General features: G+C 37.6%; 1 protein-coding gene across 10 annotated transcripts in view; it reads right to left on the bottom strand.

Moving 5' to 3' along the window:
• LOC131431658 (stress-activated protein kinase JNK) overlaps positions 1–21,147 on the bottom strand; it is a 212,401-nt gene that overhangs the window by 166,066 nt on the left and 25,188 nt on the right. For 4 of the 10 annotated variants that reach the window (XM_058597493.1, XM_058597489.1, XM_058597496.1 and 1 more), the window contains exon 2: positions 19,896–19,946. The gene's annotated coding sequence lies outside the window, so the exon portion shown is untranslated. Of the gene's footprint in view, positions 1–9,157; positions 9,676–9,822; positions 10,332–19,895; positions 19,947–21,147 lie in introns of those variants that run through there. The other 6 variants (XM_058597495.1, XM_058597491.1, XM_058597497.1 and 3 more) reach the window with 3 other exon arrangements.

The following is a 21,147-nucleotide window of genomic DNA, read 5'->3' as shown; positions in this document are numbered from 1 at the left end:
ATACACTTGATTGTGCCTCGTGCGACTGAACGACAAAGACGTCGGCACGTGCGTCATCAAACAGCTTCTCCTGTCCGGGCAGGATGCGAACATACTGCTCAAACAGTCGCTGCTTTAGCATGAGAACTTTCCTCGCCGCAAGGATGCTTCACTTCACTTTTGCTGCGAGCGAATGATTCGAAAGAAAATGCACCCATTTGTGCACCAAAAGCCGATTTCCGTTTGCGGTTCGTTGGCTTCGGTTGGATTTGCATTATGAAAACAATAACGACACAACAGTTATGGTAATCGACTTCTACGATGAATTGCTTGCAAATGTTTAGCAAACATTGGATAACTTTCCTGAGCCAGATGAAATTCTTATGAGTTTGGAATAAATTATTCCCCCCTCCGTTCGAATCGAAGCTGGTCTACCGGAAGGCTGTCCGAAACCTTGTACGACTGAGGTGGGATTACTGAATAAATAATTCCAATCACCGCCAAGTTCTATATTTGATCAACCTGTTAAAACATTAACCAAAGGGTCATTGCATATTCAGCACTAGTTCAAACAAGTTTCTCAGCTCGTAACAGTGAGCGACAACATATCCGTGTCATGCAGGGGCCACTAAAATTGGCTGACGTGTAAATAATTTTCCGACCTGAAACGCCCCTGCTGCCAGCGGCGAAGGGGTTTTTCGTTTTGCTGATTGCCACTTTCAAACAGGATTTGCACCAAATCAGTACAATCTGCTACATAATTCGTTTGAGAGTGCTAATTTACGCTTCACCGTTGATCTAAGGGGGGAATATGTTTATGCGACAGCACAATTCTTTCGAGCCAATTATCTTCCGACATTCGAATTCATACTACTTCCGTTTGGTCCCTCCGTTGACAGATATTCGAAATTGAATTTGCTAAATTATTCATAAATTCAGTAACAAGCGCACGACGATTGCGTCCACTGCAGCGAGAAAAACGTGTTTTCGGGTGTTGCCAATCCTTCCGCGCCATTCCTCTTTTCCCCCACTGAACCGAACCTGTCTTCGGGCACTTCATGATCAATTTAGTCAAATATATTTGCATCCATGTCGCTGCCAAGGGATCCTTCGAGAGCCAACGGACAGGATATAACCAGACCAGACATGGCCATCCCGAATGCAGTGCAAACAACGATTATGCGAACACACATGTCCCATTCCTGGTCGGTTTTTTGGCTTTACTGTCCGCTGACTGGGAAGCTGATTTTTTCTTCTTCTTTCGACCGTTTGTTTGTGAAAAAATATGATGCTCACGAGCTTCGATAATACAGTCTGCGGACGCGAACATCGCATCGTTGTGAATGTTTGCCGCATACAAAATGACATCAACGTGCTCGTCGATGGGGACATTGTTGTGTCCATGGCTTCACGGGATATCGCGAACCAATTCTGTGTTGTTTTGTTATCTAGGTTCTGCGGAGTGAAGATGAATCTGCTGCGAGAGATTTGTACCTAGAGCAAAAAAAAAACGGCGACGACGACAGCTATCCGGTATGTACAAAACTATCCTTAAAAATAGTAAGGAAATTTTCACGATATGATGAAGTGAATAAATAATGAAATTCATAGAAATAAATTCAACCTTAATTACGTGTGTTCAAATACGTGCAGGATTATCAATTTGAACTTGGATTCAGGATTTTGAACTTGGAAAAGTCACGCACTATTCAATTCATTAGTTTGTGAGTGTTTATGCTAAGAGTGACGTTACCTTTGTTAGTTTTAGAACAATGGATCAAAAACAATTACACTGCTTCTTGATAGGGAAAAATACTGTTCAATACCGTTGCAATGGCTTGAAAAGTGTTATGAAGACTTCACTCCTTGAATAAAAAAAAAAAAAAGACTTCACTCCATCAAAAACAACAATAAAACGTTGGTTTGCTGACTTCAAACGTGGTCATAGAGACACCGATGATGCAGAACGCAGTGGACGTCCAAATGAGGCGGTAACACCAGAAAACATAAAAAACGAGCTTAATCCACTTAGCAGTGAGATGATACCTTTTCTTATCAATCCGCATGTGTTTTTAGCATGAATAATCTCCGGTGTTTCAGTTTTCATGACCTTATTTTAATGACCATCGTTTTAAGCGACAATTTGAGATTTTAATCACTCATTACTCTGTAATGACGAAACTGCAAATCGGATCGAACTAGAATCTAAAAGTTGGACAATCGATTAAATATTCCATGATATGTCGAAAGAAGTCCCACTTTAGAGTTTACGGTAATTTAAGGAACTTCCAGAGCCGGTATTCAAGAACCAGCATAACCCAAACCGATTCGTATGGCCATGAATTGACTTGACGAATAAATTGCAATAGTTTTGAGTCCTTAAAAACTTTAAAGCTTTTTCGGGATTGTCATCTTCTATATTGGTTTGAATTTCAAAAAATCATCTTCCTGTAATTCCAGAATCGGAAGTCAGAATTGGATAAAATAATTAATTTTGTATCGGACTACAAGTTTATTTTAATTTAAATTTTTGTTTCTGAAATTCGATTTTGTTTTTTTTAGAAAAGGATTGAGTTTTAAGAAACGATTCGATACTGGATCCGGAATTCGAAAATCGATGTAGCCGAAGTCGGATAAATTCACCTGAGTAGCTGTATAGTTTACATTTGTTTCAAAATGTTTGAAAATCAGTATAAACAAAGAATTAGAAATTTTAGAAATCGTTGTGCGAATTACATCCGTATCGAAAACTGAATACCACTAAAACTGAAATAAGTTTATTTCGTTATCGACTATACAAATCTGTAAACCCGATAAACCTAATTAATTTATGTGAAATAGTCATTTTTATACTAATCATTCTGTATCCCTAAGCCGGAAGTTGGATCTGACTAAAAAGCAAGATGTTTTAAAAGATCCTTAAACTTTTCATTTGAATCTCGGTTCAGCCATCTACGAGAAAAATGGGTTACAGAATTTTAATTTCGTTTCACATATCATCCTGTAGTTCCGGAACCAGAAATCGAAATGAAATGAAATTTCCGAAATCGAAAAAAATGTTTGATGCCAAAAGTCTTAGAATTGCATGAAACGTTCAGATTTAGTGTCATCTCGAAGTAAATTGTTTTTTTAAAATTGACTACAGAATTTTTCTATGTCCTAGAAAGTCGATATTTTCAAAAAAAAATTTTTTTTGGGATAACACTAAATCTCGACGTTTCATGAAATTTTAAGATTTTTGGCATCAAAAAAAATTTTCGATTTCGGAAATTTCATGTACTCTTTCCAATGGTGCTTTTTCAATATCGAAAATTTTCAAACTTTAACCGGTGGGCACCACCTTTTACCCATGTCCGATTTTGATCAAATTTTGCATGAGGACTTTTTTCGAGGAGCTTAAACTTTTGAACAATAGCGCTTTACGAAATTAGAGGTGATCCCAAAATATTGGCACCGTTATATACATTAGAGAGGTAAAAAGGCGGGTGGGTAATGTTAGAGACATAACTGAATGTCGTGAATACAAAAACAACTGACATGTTCCTTAACACTTCCGAATATCAATTAGTTGATGAATTGTATGAATTATGCAAGCATTCCCTTTTTTCACATTTTTCGCAAAAACAAAGAAGGCTTCACTTGATCTCGATGACTGTGAATTTCACACAGCGAAAAATGCACAAATCTAATCAAACTGTTCTAGATTTGCACCAAACTGACGATTTTTACCTTCGATTTGCGAGCAAGAAATCCTAATAGTTCTTTTGAAAACTTTTAGAGCTATTAGAACGGCTGATTTTGTGTGATGCTCCCCACCGTTGTCCTCTTTACGTTGTTTTTTCACCAATGCAAACAAATGGCTGCTGTGACGTAATCGCTTTTGTCGGAAGCGAAACTAGCTTTGCAAACGACACACAATACATCTGCTCGCAGTGGCGATAGAATCCAAACTGATCCAATTTTTGTTAAGAGATTTCTTTTTACGTGATTTCGTTTGTAGCTTTTTCACTAATGGGCGGTCCTAACGGCTATAAAAATAGCAACATATAGAATATTGATGTCGATTATTTCATTTTGGATTTGCATTTCATTGAAAGAAACTATCATGATGCTGTACGGGACTCATTCCTGCCTTTCAGAAGGACCAAATTGTGGAACTCACTACGATATTAAGCACTGTTTGGAACATTTTTCTCGAACAATTTGTTGTACAGCAGCAGATATTTTGTTCTCTTTCTCAGAACGCGTTCTGATTTTCTGGTGTTGACATGGGTCAAATGAGACAGGTTTTTCAATAGTGTACTATTGAAATACTTCAATAATGTTTCTATACACGTTCAAGTTGAAAAATTTCGATTCTATTGGTAGTTAGATTATATAAATCCTTCCACAGATCACTGAGCTATGAGCTTTCAAAATACGAGAAAGGCAAACGCGCCTTATGAATTATCCTCTTTGATACTCGTTTATACCAAACATTTCAGAAAAGTTAAATTTTGAATTGTTTGAGATTATGTCACACAACTGAAAATTATATCACAAAATTGTGATCATATTTCCGATGGCATGTAGCAAAAATTATGTTGATTCGTTAGATACAACAAGAGATATTCACGATCAAAAACTTATCACTCTCTCAGAGGGTAAATTTTGAAAAGGCGCCCCATAGTAAAATAAGTCGTGTTCACGACAAAACAACGTGTTTTGTCGGTTACGTCACTTATACCATTATATCTCCGGAATCAAAAGTCACAGCCATTTGGTCTTCGAACTTGATCAATGGCCCGATAGGAGCTTCCAAACGAGTATAAGTTTGTTAAAATCGGTTCAGCAATCTCTGAGAAAATCGAGCGCGTATGCACACACACATACACACACAAACATTTTCCGATCTCGTCGAACTGAGTCGAATGGTATATAACACTATGGGTCTCCGAGGCTCCGTTCAAAAATAGGTTTTTCCAGTAATTCTAATATCTTTCTAGAGAGAAAGGCAAAAAGGTTAAACACAAAATCGTTTTGAATGATCGAAAAGTGAGGTTGCGTGAGTTAGTTACCATGTTTAAACGTAACAAACCGGATTTTTTGCGTCAATATGTGACAATGGATGAAACATGGATTCATCACTTCACTCCGGGATCAAAACGATCGTCATCTGGGTGGACAGCAACTGGTGAACCTCATCCAAAGCGCCCGAAAGCACAACAATCGGCTGGAAAGGTTATGGCCTCGGTATTTTGGGATGTGCGTGGTGTAATATTTATCGACTACTTCGAGAAAGGAAATACCATTAACAGTGAATTCGGTATTCTAGCGTTTGTAGGCTGAAATGGCAAAAAAATGACCACATATGACAAAGAAAACAAATTTGGTTTCATCAAGACAACGCGCCGTGTCACAAGTCAATCAAAACAATGGAAAAACTACATATATTGAACTTAGAATTGCCCCCACATCCCACAGAATTGCTGGAAAATCGACTTTCAAACGAAGCCATAATTTTCTCAGAGATGGCTGAACCGATTTCAAAAAACTTAGGCTCATTTTGAAACTACTATTGGTTCTTTAAACAGATTTAAAGTTCGAATGGTTGTCACTTAGGATTCTGGTGGCATAAGTGGCATAAGTGACGTAAACGACAAAACTCATTTCTTGTATATGGATTAACCGATATCAATAGTTCTATGCTCGTTAGTGACTAAAACTGGACTAAGGAACGATTTCGAATATCATATGGCAAAAATGTCTAGTTTCGGAGAAATAATCGTTAAAGTGACGTAAACAATGAAATATTTTTTATCCGTATAAATAATTCAGATAGTGACCTATGATTACGTTAAAATGTATTGTTGCTGATATTTTCGGTCTGAAAAATGTTGTTATTACATAAACGCTGACGCATATTTTTGTGAACTACCTGGATTAATCTGAATAAATTGGTATTGATATAAAGACTGTCCTAGAAAGTATGGACGCAACCAAAAACCGCTTCCATTTCGCAATGGTTCAGAATCTGTCAATTTTTATGGCTGCGTCCTGTTGTTTACACTCTTCCCTAACCACTTGTGCAGTTGTTTATTCGTTTTCATTAGTTTGTTTCGACATGCGTGGACTTTCAGCAGAACAACGTCTAAAAATTCTGTACAAATGGTGCACAGAACGTGGACTGTCACTGAGAAAGATAGCAAAAATGGAAGGAGTAAGTGAAAAAGCCGTGCGAAATGCAATCAGGAAGTTCGGTGAGGTTAACATCTTTGAGGATAAACCGAAAACGAATAAAAAAAAGGTCCTGTTAGGACCTCAGTTGGATAAATGTATGCTGAAGGCGTTCGAGCAAAAGAAGGAGGTTTCAGTTCGGGATGTGGCCAAACAAGTGGGCACTTCGAAGTCAAATGTTCTTCGTGCTAAAGAACGTTCGGATCTTCGAACCTATAAGAAGCAGAAACAACCAAAACGTAGTCCGAAACAAGAAGCATCGATCAGGCCGAGGGTTCGATTACAAATCCTCGCCGGGACCACAATATTATACGGTGCGAGAAGGGCAATTGTTAAACCAGTCCGAGACATCGATTGAAGTCGAAAAATTTGGTAAGAAAGCTATGGTCTGGCAAGCAATTTGTAGCTGCGGTAAGATTTCGAAACCCTTCATCACCACTGCTTCAATGAACAGCGAAATATACATCAAGGAATGTTTACAAAAACGACTTTTACCCATGATTCGAAGCCACAAGGATCCTGTTGTCTTCTGGCCAGATCTTGCTTCTTACCACTACTAGAAATCAACTGTAGAATGGTATACTACCAAAAATGTCACTTTCGTCCCAAAAGACATGAATCCACCAAATTGCCCACAACTTCGACCAATTGAGGAATTTTGGGCATTAACATAGGCACATCTTAGGAAACATGTCTCGGCAGCCGAAGCCATTCAACAGTTCGAAAAAGATTGGAAAAAAGTGTCAAAACTTGTCGCCAAGAAGTCTGTACGGAAATTAATGAGGAACGTTCGCAAAAAGGTGGTAGTCTACAATGGCTAAGTAGCAAATGTTGAGAATAATATTCTGATGTTGTAGTCTAATATTATCAGTATATCGAATAAAATTTGAATATCTAACACTTGTGAATTATTTACAGCGACATCAAAGAGCGTCCATACTTTCTGGGACAGTCTTTATTGCTTTATCAATTGTGCTACTCTGTATGTGATGAACGTAATCGTAAAACGTATCTCATCTGCGCAGAATTCCGTGAAGGTTCAGGCCGCCATACTTTTTTTCGCAAGGGAACACCAATGACATGTTATTCAAGTTTTACAGCACAAACCACTCTCACCCCGCCAGATACCGATATGTGAGATTATTATTGTGTCTCTTTTGCTGCCTGGTCATAAAAGCAATTACCAAAATGGGTAACAAATCATCAAACTTCACATTTCACTACGATTTCGATGAAACTTTACATAAGTCTTCAGTACGGCAAACAATTTGTTTTGCACATATGAATGGAACAATTCGACGCAATAAAGATTTGTATGTATTTTGCGTGCCCTTTTTTTCAAATCGTTAATCTCATCTCGGGTGCTGAAACGCGTTCCACGGAGCGGTTTCTTGTGTCGACCTAATAGGAAAAAATCGCAGGGAGCCAAATCAGGTGAATTCGGTGGTCACTGAATGGTATTCGTTTCGTTTTTAGCCAACCGTTCGCGGATAACGACGGCATTGTGTAACGGTACGTGCAAGATTCATGAGTTGTCATTAACAAAAATGTCATGAACGGATCCAAAAGCAATGTCTAACTTCTCTGCCATCTTTCTAAATAGTCAACTTGTGGTCTACGGTCATCCTTTCTTTGATTTTGTTGAAGTTTTCGTCGATTTGCGATGTCGATGGCCTACCGCTTCTCTCATCATCATTCACAGACTCGCGGCCACTTTTGAAACGTTCGTTCCATTGATAAACGACTGTTTTCTTCAGAGTATCGTTGTCGCAAAACTCTTCTAACATTTGCAATCAATTATTTTGCTTATGAAATTTCATGAGAAGACATGTTTCATAATTGCATGTTTTTTAGTCATGACTCGAAGACGGGCATTTCCAGGTTAACGATTAGTGCCAAACGTAAAAAGAGATTTGCCAGCATTAGAGATTTGCTGCTACGTCATTTTCAAGCAATTGAATATCATGAAATTTGAAGCAAAAAGACGATGACTTTTTGTATATGAACAACAAGGGCTCTAATGGTTCACTTCATCGCTTCGTGACGGGTGATGAAAAATGGATTCATTGCAACAACTTATACTGGGAAAACAGTCTAAGTAACTATCATGCTTTTACGTCATCAGTTGGAGAGTTTCGTTTTGCATGGAGAAGGTCATTTCTAATATTTGGTAATGTTTGATGAGTTGTATTTTTTATGAACTATTTGAATCAAGTGACATGGAAATAGTCACAATACGAGCAATCGTACGAAAATGACATTGTACTGCATGACAACGCTCGGCCTCGCTTTATCGAAGCTTTTGAAACCAACTTGAAACCGATCCATTTGGGAACTGCAACACTCATCTTCTCTGGATATTATGTCGTACCTTCATCACTTGTTCCGTTCGATGGCACATGGTCTGACTGAATAATAGATCCGCTCATATGAAAGAAATATCATAAAATGGCTGGAATAAATAGTTTTAATTCCAAAATAATAACTTTAGAAAAAAAAACAAGTCTCGTCTCGTTGGAAAGTTGACTTTTGGAATGATTGCATAACCTTTCTGTATGCAATAGACAACCCGAAAACTACAATAATTTGAATGTACAAAATATATAGCATGATAAATACATAAAACTATAACTGTGCGGTATTTCGCCGAGAAGAGTAGGTTATGTAAAATAATTTGAGTTTCGTAAATGATCGAAAAAAACCGCTGCAAAATCAATATTCCTTGGCAAATGTCATTTATAATTCGTCGCTGTTTAACATGCAAGGCACACTTTTTCGTTTAATCCTTTAAAAGCATTTAAAGTGACAAATTTCGAGCTCCATTATTTGTCCGAGGAAAATTGAAAACTTGACAGAGAAGCATTGAATCGGCAAGAAAGCAGTAATCGAGTTAGGAAAACTCTCAACATACCACAACATTAAATAACCGCCCCCAGCAGAAAAAAGAAGTTATGATCCTTACCGGCTGTAAACCTGTCGCCTCAAGCTGGGAAGAGGGAGCAGAAGCAAAAAAAACAAACAGGAACAATAAACTTCCGGGTTGACAATGCGTCCCACTTTGGTAGGTGCCTCTTGCAGCAGTCAGTGGTTTGCGCTCTCGACGGTTGTGACGTTTTTTTTACTGCCTTCTGGTTCTGCCTTATTTTCAGCAAAAGGGAAGGTTCTTGCTGTGCTGTTTTAATTTCACTTTTTACATCGACCGACAATGGCTTCTTTCTAATTCGCTTCACCCTCCCGCTTTGAATCGTTGATGATTTGCAAATATTGACTTAATTTTTCAATTTCCTTCACAGCTCCGATCCACTATTATTCTTTCAGGAATGGATTTTCACTCTTTTGTTAAAATTCAATAAACACTCGTGAAGAAGTAGGAAAAAATGATTTTCACTAGAAAACACTTGCTTCCAACACAGGACTATTAGGCACGTCCTTTACGTGACTGCTTGTGCACTGAAGGAATTGTTAACCGGTCACTGCGGACTGAAAGAAGAGAAGAAAGAGAGAAAAAAGGCAATGACACGATTTCAAGAATGTAGCAGAAAAGGAAAGAAATCGTTGATTCTTTCAGTGGGTCACAGTTTTGCCACTAAGTCTCCGAGTCGCTATTCTGTACGTGGCCACACTTACCACTGCTACTTGCGGCGATTACATAAAACTCGCTGATTGCCACTAGAGTCTCAGTGGGAAAAGGATTATATATGTGGAGATCACTCGTCCTGAAAGCAGCAAAAACTCACACTCGCGCGCTTCGAAAGTTACATCACTTCATAGCTTTTTCACCCTCGAGGGAAGACATATAAACCATCTTTTTTTTTGTTCAAATGTTTTTCAACATCCCGGAAAACCCGTTGATGAAATCCTAATCCAAGTCACCGTAAAAGCAAACTCCTCTCCGCTACTTTAATTTGCACTAAGCCCGCAAAAACGTGCCAATGAAGACCGGTCCGTCTCAGGTCCTCTTTATCCCCTGCGCTCCATAAATCACCCCCAGGGATAAACAGTCCCCACTCCGAACGGACGGAAGTGGGAAAAGGACTCACACAAATTTCGAAACTATACTTTATTTCAAACCTTGACCAAGCTTGTCGGGAAACTTCTAAAACGAACCAAATCTACTCTGCGACTGAAGCTGGCTTGGTAACCGCGAAGGATCGGTTGGTCCCGTCGCCGTGCGTCGGGTGGGTTTGCTTACTTCGGAAACGGGTCGGCTTTTGCGAGCAGCTAGAAAGTGGTGGCACACTAACACACTACACTTTCCAGTGTCAGTCAACGGCGACGAAAGCCAGGCAGGCAGCTCTTTTGGGGAGACTCGCTGGGGGACGAAAAGGAGAAAAGGATATTCGAAGAAAGGACGCATGCGCAGCACCTCTCGGGTGATACTGCTACGAACAACCCCCGTCAGACTAACACATCGAAGAGTGAGAAAACAACGAACGAAATGAAGTATGCAACCGATGTGACAGCAGACCAAGGGACTTGCCAACGGTCACCGGCATGAGATTTCCGGTGCGCGATAACGGTGCAAAGGTTATCGGTATTTTTTCGGAGCACCGTGATTTGAATGTCGCTTGACAGAAATATGGTAGTACAAATACGAAAATCAAGATTCAAAAACTGGAATGTCGAAGTTTTCCCCGAAACGTAATTCTGTAGCTTGATTTAACATATAAGAAAAAAAGTTCGTCGAACATGTTCAAATCTTGACCTTAAAGACTGTCCAAGAAAGTATGGATGCACTTTGATTTCGCTGTAAATTATTCACAAGTGTTAGATATTCAAATTTTATTCGATATACTGATAATATTAGAGTACACAAACAGAATATTATTCTCAACATTTGCTACTTAGCCATTCTAGACTAGCTGGCGCACCTTCTTGCGAACGTTCCTCATTAAATTCCGTACAGACTTCTTGGCGACAAGTTTTGATTTTTTATCCAATCTTTTTCGAACTGTTGAATGGTTTCGGCTGCCGAGACATGTTTCCTAAGATGAGCATACGTTAATGCCCAAAATTCCTCAATTGGTCGAAGTTGTGGGCAATTTGGTGGATTCATGTCTTTTGGGACGAAAGTGACATTTTTGGTAGTATACCATTCTACCGTTGATTTCGAGTAGTGGCAAGAAGCAAGATCTAACCAGAATACAACATGATCCTTGTGGCTTCGAATCATGGGTAGAAGTCGTTTTTATAAACATTCTTTGATGTATATTTCGCTGTTCATTGAAGCAGTGGTGATGAAGGGTTTCGAAATCTTACCGGAGCTACACATTGCTTGCCAGATCATAGCTTTCTTACGAAATTTTTCAACTTCAATCGATGCCTCGGACTGGTTTAACACTTGCCCTTCTCGCACCGTGTAATATTGTGGTCCCGGCAAGGATTTGTAATCGAGTTTCACGTAGGTTTCGTCGTCCATGATTATGCAGTTCAAATTTCCAGTAAGAATCGTATTGTACAGCTATCGAACCCTCGGCCTGATCGATGCTTCTTGTTTCGGACTACGTTTTGGTTGTTTCTGCTTCTTATAGGTTCGAAGACTCAAACGTTCTGTAGCACGAAAAACATTTGACTTCGAAGTGCCCACTTTTTTGGCCACATCTCGAACTGAAACCTCCTTATTTTACTCGAACGCCTTCAGTATACGTTTATCCAACTGAGGGTTAGCAGGACCTTTTTTTTCGACCCGTTTTCGAAATTCCGGATTTTTCACTTACTCCTTCCATTTTTGCTATCTTTCTCAGTGACAGTCCGCGTTCTGTGCACCATTTGTACACAATTTTTCGACGTTGTTCTGTTGAAAGTCCACGCATTTTGAAACAAACTAATGAAAACGAATAAACAACTGTACAAGTGATTAGAGATGAGTGTAAACAACAGGACGCAGCCATAAAAATCGACAGATTCTGAACCATTGCGAAATGGCAGCCAATTTATGTGTTAATTTCGGGAATTCAGCCTCGCTCAGAGTAGCCCATAAAGCGATAAAAAATGTGTTTATTTCTGAAATTGTTTTTTTAACACTTGCAAAAAAAAAGCGAGAGAGTAATGTCAGAGACATAACTTAATAACGTGACATACTTTTTCCACACTTTCGAATATCGTTAATCGTACAAACTAGTTGATTGTTTTTGTGAGATTTGCAAAATTTTAATGTGTCACTTGCATAATTGTAACGGTACAATTATAAGGCGGAACACACGAAAGCAAAAAAGCACCAAGCCTGAAAAAAAGTTGGAACGGCGGCTTTGAGCAATCATAGCTCAGCTGTTACTTGACCAATTTCGATAAATTTTACACCATCGAATTTTGTGGAGTTTTTATAGATTATTTTAAGTATATCATTGTTGACGATCGTTAAGAAAAAACTAATGAAAATGTGATTCTGCATCGCGAATGGGATATTGAGAACTTCAACTTTACCGAGTCATAACTTTGTGGTTATTCAACTGATTTTCGAAATTTGTTCACCATTGGAAAGGTATAACGTCCAGAACTAAAATGCACTGAAACGAACGAAAAATAGGTTTGTCTATCCGAAATTATAATGAAATTTTAAATTATTCTTAAAAAATTTTGGTAAACATACCTAAATTCTAAAAATAATTATATTTTTGTATTGGACAAAAGATGTAAACAATTTTTATGCACAACCCAAATGCAATTGATAACTACTAAAATTCTGATTTTGTTTTAAGTTCTCCGTACAATCTCAAAAAATAGGTAGAAGATCGGAAGTTTTCAAATTTCCTAGTTATATTGCATTGTAGTCAGTGTTGGTGATTGCCGAAAATTTGACAGAAGCTGCTATATTGCTATCTATATTGTATACAACATTTTCAATCCGGTAGAAGATGCTACAAGAACTCGAGTCTCTCAATGCATGAATCGTGAGAGAATTTTGCTACATTTCTTCGCTCCACTTCATACTCTGAGTATTTCACGGCCCTTAAAAAAATTTACAGTCTGATAATGAGCGTTACTGTGTGGAATTTCCCAAGAGAGAATCGCAAGTTGACAATTATCGCAGAAAATCGAATCGATGATTCAACTTGATGATTCTCATACTACACGGCAATATTTCAAAACCCTTGTGTGGAGCATTGACATACATTTTCATAGACACAACTTATACAAAGGTTATATGCACACAGTTAGAATAAGCGGCAATAGTAAAATGATTCCATCGCAAATATCAACTGCCCGTATAGAATCTGAATAACGAGAATAAGTGACCGTTTGTTGCTTCAGAGAGGATACCCACAGCATCGTGCTAACCTTTGATTCTCAGAAATGTCGAGAGAAATTCGCTCTCGCACTAGAGTATATTCTATGTTAAATGAACCATGCCGGTTTTTTGCTGCTGCGATGATATCCGTCTCTCTTTGATGGCACTGATTGAGTCGTGTGAAGAGTTGCTAGTGAGCGTTCTTTGATACGATAAAAGCCATAAATATGTTTTCAAATGTCTATCGCTTGCTGTCAATACCTAGAGGCTTAAAATTTGAACTACACTAATAATTTTCTAACAAAACATAAAGTTTGAATTATTTCAACAGTTTTGTTCAACAGGAAACCGAGCGAAAATGTAGGGAAAAATGTTAAATTTCTTTTGCAAATAGATCTCAAAAAATTCGTTTCTAATTCAAAAATTTTGTAAATTTGAGATAGGGCTATTGTATCTAAAGTCATCTCATTAGTAGAGTCACCTTGTTATTTTGCCGATTACTCTACTTTCAATCAACAAACTGTGAAAAAAAATCGGTGACATTATCTTTGCTTCGACTTTTAGAAGCAATACCGCAAAAAATTGGGCAATAGTACTGTCATAGTCATCAGTCTACCATCAGATTCAGTCTACCGAACAGAGAAAGAGCAATGTCACTCTAACTAACGGTTTTCGTATATGAGATGACTACTGGAGCTGAGATGGATGGGGGTGCCGTTACCCAATTTGGAATTTCCACATTCATCAATCTCAAGAAATGCTACAACAATTCTGAAACTTTAGAATATCAAATAACGCAACGCAAATAGCGTTACATATTACTCCAATCCATTCAATTTACGGTTACTTTCCTCAAAAAAGGGGAAACTAAAAAAATCGTTTGACACTTGTAAATTGAGCTATGTATTGGTATAATAACTAGATATTAATTTTCTATCTATGCATTTTCGTCACCACTTTTAACTCATTTCATTTTAGTCTGAGAGTGGTAAAATGCGCAATTCGAATGATATATCAATCAATCGAACTTCTATTGCAAAGTAAAGGTTCGTAGTTTATAAAGCTTTTACTATTTATGGTTAGTCTTACTTACCTTACCTTACCTATAAAAAAGACATCATATTATCAAGGTATTTATCTCCCACATATTACGGAAAAATCGTAAGCTACATACTTTTTTGCGAGCATGGCGCTCTCAGGCATGAAACGTCGAGATCAAGAGTCATCTCTATTTTTGTTTTTGATCGACTCTCTGGGGCTTTGAATTTTGAGATTCCCGAAATCGAACGTCGAGATCTGGTGTTATTTCGACATTTCAGGCAATTCTACGATATTTGGCATAAAAAAAAAAAATTTCGATTTTGGTGGATTTTTTTTAAAAAGTTTTTTTTAGATGACACTAAATCTTGACGTTTCAGCCAATTCTAAGATATTTGGAATTGAAAAAAAATTTCGATTTTGGAAACTTCATGTAAACCGCCCCTAAATCGAAAATTATCAAACTTTCACCAGTATCACCATTATCTCGTCTCGTCTTAGACTCGTCAGTGAATAGCTGCAGGTAGATAACCTGTTGGTGTTAATCATAAAGGCTGCGGCAAAGCCAATTTTCGGGGCGATTCCAGTTTCAGGAGTACTTGGAATAGTGGAATTCACTTCACTGAGAAAGATGGCCTAACCGATTTAAGAACTTTTTCACTCTGTAGGTTACACTAGTTCATGCACTAGCTTTCATGTTTTTCAAAAATCATACAAAATTGTTTGAACAATACCATTCCATTTTTTATATGAGAATAAGATAGATGTGAGAAAGGCATCATCACACCACTTAGTCGATAAAAACTTAATACGATACTGAATTTCGTGAGATTTTTTATGCTAAATTCTTGTAAAACAAGATATGATAAATTTTCGAGTGGAATTACTATATTCTATATATAGTTCTAAGTTTGTGTAAATTAAATTTTAATATTCTATCGATAATAATTGATGTCGTTTAGGAAAGCGGAAAATTTAAGATATATGTTTTTGCTCTTAATTGTTTGTAAAACAAAAATCAAGCAATGTATTATTTAAAAATTGTAATTGGTTTCTTTTGCCATGAGTTAGTATATAAAATTCCTATAGTTTTACGTTCTATTCCTAGTTTTACGTTCTATTCCTTGTATAATATAATTGAAATTATTTAAAATTGTTGTGTTGTCACAAAACTTATTTTATTAGTAAAAGTCAAATTGTACGTCTAGATGAAATCAACGCGGATTGTAATATATTCACTTTGATTTGCAGAAAGGTTGGAACGAAATATATATCGGGAATTTGAAAATTTCAGATCTTCTACTGAATTTTTTTTGAGATACTACGGAAAACTTAAAACAGAATCAGAATTTTAGTAGTTATCAATTGCGTTTGGGTTGTACATAAAAATTTTTGAGATCTTTTGTCCAATACAAAACTATAATTATTTTTAGAGTTTAGCTCTATTTACTAAAATTTTTAAGATTGACAGTGTCCAAGATTCAGTTTTTTTTGTAAATTTTGTTCATAATCAATTTCCAACTAAAATAATAAAAAAACATGTCATAAAATTTAAAAGTCTTGATTTGATTTTGTTTGACAAAATTTTCCCAATAATACAAATTCTCTGTAATTGTACCAAATTGCTTGAGAAACTTTGAACGGATTTATAGTTTTGTTCATCAATACATTGTTTCTAGTAATAATTCCAATATTTTGGAGCAGAAAAATGTACATGACATCGTTTTGATTTTTGAGTTATATGCAAACATGTGAAAAAATGAGGTGTTCATATATATATTTATAAATTCATCGATTTTTTAAGGTTTTCTTCTGATAGTGCAAGAATGGTAGTTGGGCGAAAATTGTAGCTGGTTTCACTAGCAATCGAATGATGTGTAAAAATATATAGATCATCGCTTTGAATTTTGAGATATTTACGATTATTGTAAAAAGTCACACCTTTTCTGAGGTCATCTATCTACAGTTTTCTATAACTTTGGGTAGACAACACTATTTTTCGTTTTTTTCAGTGCATTTTATTTCTGAAAGTAGTACCTTTCCAATGGTGAACAAATTTCGAAAATCGGTTAACTAACAAAGTTATGACTCGGTAAAGTTGAAGTGTTCAATATTTTTATGCGACGTTGATGCCAAAGGAAAGAAAATAGGAAAGGAGATAGGGTATATTGGGCGCGTGAAAAAAACCTGGAACGAGAAAAATCAAATTTTCATTGGTTTTACTTTACCAATCGTCTGCTACAAAGTTTTGGAATCATTCTACGAGCTTCACAATTCGAGGGTGTAAAATTTATTGAGATTCGTTGAAAATCAGCTGAGCTATGACAGCTCTAAGTTACCGTTCCAACTTTTTTCCAGGCTTGGTATTCGGAGTGTTAATCGATTGTGAAAGCTGTACAAATTTTCCTCCTCTTCTTCACTAGTATAATTTGAAACGATGCACCTACACTAAAGTACGGATTAGTTACATCAAACATTCTGACATACAAGTTAAAAAGCTTGTTTGGTGCGAATTTCGCACTGCGAAAAGTGCTCATAGCTAATCAAATTTTTCTAGATTTTTGCACTACACTACTGATTTTTATTCCAGATTTGCAAAAAAAAAAACAATTTTCCAGTTCTTTAGAAAACATTTGTAGCCATTAGAAGAACTGATTTTGTATAATGTTCCCCATCGTTGTCCACTTTTCGTTGCGTTTTGCTCCAATGCAAACGACCAGCAGCAGGATGACGTATATTTATTTCTTTCTCGGCAACCGGCTGCCTAGAAATTGAGGTACAAAACTCATAAGTTTGAAAACTAACATTTCGTTAGAATTTAACCCATGCATTTCGGCTTTTATAAATCAGTCGACTATTACGAATAAGTTTTCACTTCCCTTTTTGCAATAAAAATGAGCGGTCAACTAAGCTAAGCTTGATTATATTATATATTTGTAATCATTTAGACTGTCATGTTTGAAAACATTAAATGCATAAATATGATAACTGAATAAATAAATATTGCAGTTTAATTAGTCTAGAAGATTACCGTGATAACTAGGTATGTAGAGACTAAAGTTCTGTCCAGTTAGAATCCGAAATCACTTATTGTGTTGCAGCGGCACGGAAAGTCACCGCTGCAAGAATTCTTTTACAACGGTTTGTTTACCTAGGCGCACACTTTCTGTGGTATAAATTTTACGGTGTTTCGTTCAGTGAGTGAAAAGTTACTCCAGATGGAAGCCAAGAGAAGAGAAAAAAATTGAACGTGGTCCGCAATAAAAATCGCCAAATCAACCGTGTATGATGTTCTCAAACGTTTCAGGGATCGAAAATGTGAGGATCGAGTGCCATAAGGTAAGTGTCGTATTGGGACATATGATCGCAAGCTGAACCAGAAGGTGTTGAGAATCGTCAGAGTAAACCTTGGACTATCAGATATTGAAATCGCACAAAAATACACTGCTGCTCACAGTACCGTTCGAAGAGTTCTTTTTGCGAGCAGGATATCGTTGAAGTCGAGTTTCGTCACCAAAACTCGAGGTTGAAAATTGTACCAGCAGGCTATGATGAAGTACCAAGGATGCTTGCTAATCGACGATGAAACCTACGTCAAAATAGATTTCGGATAGCTTCCTGGCTAAAAATTCTACATGGCGACGGCACGATGAGATGTTCGTGCGAAGTTTAAGTTTGCATTTATTGGCAAATTTGCTAAAAAATAACTCATGATTTGGCAAGGGATATGCAACTGCGCAGCAAAAACCAAAGTGTTCATGACGCATAAAACGATGGACTCGAAGCTGTACAAGGAAGAATGTCTCAAAAATCGTGTACTACCTTTCATTAAAGCTCATAAAGGTCCCATGAAGTTTTGGCTAGATTTGGCGAGTTACCACTAAAGCCAGGAAGTCATTCCGTGGTACCGCGATGATAACGTAGATTTCATCGATAAAAACATAAATCCATCCAGCTAACCGCCGTTCTGGCCCATCGAGAGATTTTGGGCAATGATGAAGCGGAAGTTTAAGAAAAGCGGAAAACGATTTTAACGATTCAGATATCCAAAGTTTTCTGTGATTGACCTAATCGAAAGTTGGTATTATAAGAATTCCTTAATTCAATAAAAAAAATCTATGAAAATTCCACTACCAGGATCAATAAAATTTCCTCTCTTCAAGGGTTTGTTCCATCCGTTAGACAGTCTGGGTGTGGCATTTCTGGGCCATTTTCCCGTAATGACAGGAAGTGAGGCTTGACCGAATCAACACGAACCAAGTGTGTTTCTTCAAAAAAGGCGACAGGCAAAAGCGCCACATTCTTTTGTGTACATATTTAGGTACACAACGCTGGTTGTAACGAAACATCCGCATGTGCAATTTGCCTGCCAAACCAAGAAATTTTAGGACATCTTTTTTCAATTAAACGGATGTCACAGTCGGTTTTACAACTTTAGAGCTATTTATACGCGACCAACATTTCGATACGATGTTACCTTTGCTTCGACATCATCTTGATGATAGCTTTCGTGTAGATCATTCTTGTCTAGGGAAAAGAAATTAATAAAACTAGCACCCTAATTATACTGTGATCAAATCGTAAACTTCAGTTGTTTTTTTTTCGGTACTGGAATACAACAATAGGATCTTATATAGAACCATTGTAAGTAGAATCCATATCTACGGGTAGCGGTCACGTATTTTACTAAAATTTGGGTACCACGAGCTACGATCCATTGATTAAGCCAATCTATCGAAAGGAGGCGTCGACCACGTCTTCTTACATTTTCTACAAGGACTCGGAAAAACCATTCACATTTTTGTCCACCGAATATTCCCGATTTACCACTACTTCAGCCGCGGTTCATAAAAAGATAAGTGCTCTCTTTTGGTGCGCCTTTTCCACGAAACCTCCCACTGATGATCCTGAAATTTTATTTATACACAAAAAGTTATCGCCCACACTGGTGTCCGTTAGCATAATTAGAATTGACAGTCGCTCTCGACCGTTTGATTCCGTGTTCAGTGTTTCAGGAGCTGCTAAAATGTAAACAGCTCATCTAGACGAACGAACGAACGAACGAATGAATGAATGTATGTATGAATGAGATGCTGCGGGAGGGAAGCAGCTTAAAGCTTTTGTCAATCGGTGCCACAATAGACGAACCGAGACTGACTATTCAGTCAACAGCGGCGCCAGCAGGATTTTCCTGCAAAAAAAAACAAAACGATGTGTTCTCTCGTTGGGGTTCGTCTATTGTACTCAAGTATCTTTTGCTTCATTGCTTGTTGCGGCAACAGTGTTTATATTGCGGAAAAGTCAAGCGAATCCCAAGTAGGAAGCACTCAATTTGTATCGGATGTTTTTGATGACTTTAGGGGCGTTTCAGGGCAGCTTGATAATAAGTGTTTGACGTTTGCGAACAGTTTGTGGCCGGAGTCTGTGGACTTACCTAATCTGGGATGACTTTTATGCTCCCGCTTCTGTGTCTAACGATTGTACACTGAAAAGAAGAAATCGATGGTTAATGATATTGGCGTATTTCAGGTGATTGGATTGAACAGGGATTGAGTATTTTTGGACTAAGATAAAACAGATCACCAAACTTGAAGTATTCCCAATCGATGATTGAACCTTTCCTGATAGCGACAACAAAACGAACCTCTTGAAGGAGTGATTACAAGAATCATAAAACAATTAATTTCGTAGGATGATTAGCGATTTCAAAGCACACTGAAGCAGAGTGATATTCCGAAGGGTTAAGAAATCGGGTTTCACCGGAGTGAATACGAAGTCAAAACCATTGGCTCTAGCAACGACAACGACGCTGAAGAGAACCCACACAATATTATTTTGCCAACTCGGTACAACCCCAACCACAGACCGGCAGCAGCCGTAACAGCAGGAAAACTGCTGATTGCCAGTTTTGTGTTCTAACTCAGGCGTGGTTTGTGTGTGAGAGAGGAAAACAGGCTGCTCCTCATCCTGCATCTATTAGCAGCAGCAGCAGCAGCAGCAGCAGCAGCAGCAGCAGCAGCAGCAGCAGCAGCAGCAGCAGTCAACAAACACATGGAAGATAATTAAACTGACATAAATACGGTGTGTGGCGTCGATCGCACCAACACCGGTATGGGAAATGGCCGGAAGAAAATATTCACCAACATCAACAAAGCCACCCGAAAGGACGTTGTTTTTATTGTGAAAAAGACGGCGAAGGGAGCTTCTTGCTTACATTGTCCGACAGAAACAGATGCCTCCAGTGTCCAGCAGCAGCAAACACAGATCTGTGTTGATAAAACATAGCAATAAAATGTTCTTTTTTCACTTTTTAAAGTTTAATTGTGCTGTTACGTAGGACTCTCTCGGTTGTTTCTGACATACTGCGGCGCCTCTGTCACCTGCGGGGGGAGTTTTGAAGGGTTTGCCATGTTGGGCACCTGATTGTGTTCTGCAAGCTGCTAGCAAGAAGATTTATAGCAGGCTATGAGTTATTGTAGAAAGTAAATCAATAAAATACATGCGGCACCAGAACAATTCTCTTTTGAAGATACTACGTTTGTACAGTTCCATTCAGAATCCGAGCCTAATTTTAATTTTCGCCAGTTTTAGAACGTATGTTTTGTTTACAATTAATTCAAAATCAGGAATAAATTGAACAAAATTTATTTATTATTGAAATGTAATGATTTCGAATTTATTTTTAT

Source organism: Malaya genurostris, chromosome 2, assembly GCF_030247185.1.
Source record: "Malaya genurostris strain Urasoe2022 chromosome 2, Malgen_1.1, whole genome shotgun sequence".
NCBI lineage: Eukaryota > Metazoa > Arthropoda > Insecta > Diptera > Culicidae > Malaya > Malaya genurostris.
Note: the sequence above shows the minus strand (reverse complement) of the source record. Positions and strands in the feature narration are given on the sequence as shown.